Genomic DNA, 1712 nt, shown 5'->3' on the forward strand with positions numbered 1-1712 from the left:
CCTATGACCCCAGCTGACTTCCTGCCCTTTGGGCAGGGGGCTGGACTCAATGATCTCCCGAGGTCCCTTCCAGCCCTAATGTCTATGAAAAGCTACATAAACAGCTTGGTTTGGTATTTTATCCAACATTTAAATGTGATGGGACAATAAAGTATATTTGGGCACAGGGTGGGGAGTCTTATTCAGTAGCCCAAGGCCGCCTTTGTAGAGTTTTTTGCATTCCCTTTTAGTTCTCTCCTCCTCCTCCTTTCTCTTTCCTTCTTCCAACAGAATGTGTGTGTGGGTTGAATCTTTTTCCATAGATACAAATTCCAGCCATGAAAGAGAAAATCTAGCATTGTCCCTGAGCATACTGCAGCTTGACTCGATCTGGATTCTTCAATGACTTTTTAAGTCGTTAAGTTCACTCCAACTAAATGCTCAAGCAGAACTAGACTGGAAACCTTAAAGCAACTGTTTCAGACTGAATAGTAAAGGATGGCAGTGACATGCAAGGGGGACTGTGCTTCAACCAGCTCATGTAGATACGAGCAGTCTCAAGCCATGGACAGATGCTGTTTGAAGTGCTCCTAAGGGAAGACATGCACGCTTGAAAAATGGCATTTCTTGAAACGACTGTACACTCCAGTGGTCCTCTAGTATCCCACAGTCCTGTTTCCCCCAAGGGAAGCAGTAAGAGGAAGCAGGGAAGACAGCCAGTGAGCACATGTCTGCACACTGCTGTCGGTGGGACCTCTGGAGGCTGCGAAGTGTGCAGATTCCAGGTCTCCAGCCCCCTGCTGGATTTGAAGTGCTTGACATACATGACTGTCCAAGGGTTGGCCACAGCAGCATGCAGCTCAGTGCAGGCCAGGGTCTTGTCATGGCAGGTTACAAAGCCTTCCCTACTCTATCATTAGTATCTGAGCTTACCAGCTGAGCTAGCTGTTCATGAGCTGCTGTCGCACCTTTGACTTGCAGTCCTGAGAGACACTTGATTGGTCATCTTACAGCCTGCAAAGCTCCAAAGTGAATGTCAAAAGGGAAATTGCTCTTAAATATCAACAGTTTCAGCATGTGCTCAGTATAGTAGCATGACTGAAGAGGGGGCAACTGGGGCAGAAGCCCTGGGCACCAACTTTCAAAGGAGACAGAATGGTGGAAAACTATTTTATCACGGGTTGACCAGCTCTGCCCGGTATGCCTCTGTAACAATTGCCATATATCATGGTGCATACCACTTATGTGAAGCTGTGTTGCATTCTCCATCATACAATCATGTTACATAGCCAGGCTAGCAAATACTAAACGTGTACTTTGATGGGACTTTACTAGCACATCCACATGACCGAGCACGTGCCTCTTGCCTCACCTCAAACCCTTTTGAAGTGGGGCAACAGGCATGTGCGGGAATGAAAAAATGTTCCCCGCGCTGCAAGTTTGCAGCACGGGGAGAAAATTAGACCCCAGATATCCAGGGGTCTAAAAAATTGAAGCTTAAAAAAGTGGTGCAGGACACGGTCCAGGACCATGCCCTGAGGCAATTGGAGGCTGGGTCCTCCATAGAGACACTCTGGCTGCCAGAGCATCTCTATAGTTGGCCCCTTGCCCTGGTGCTGAACCATGTGACCGGTGAGGTCATGTGTTCAGCACCAGGGCTCCAGTGCCAGTGTGTAAGGGGTTGGTGGGGGGGCTGGAGGAGGGGACCATTGGGGGGACCCCCAACAGCTCTG

This window comes from Crocodylus porosus, unplaced genomic scaffold (genome assembly GCF_001723895.1).
Source record: "Crocodylus porosus isolate Cpor-Errol unplaced genomic scaffold, CroPor_comp1, whole genome shotgun sequence".
Taxonomy (NCBI): Eukaryota; Metazoa; Chordata; order Crocodylia; family Crocodylidae; genus Crocodylus; species Crocodylus porosus.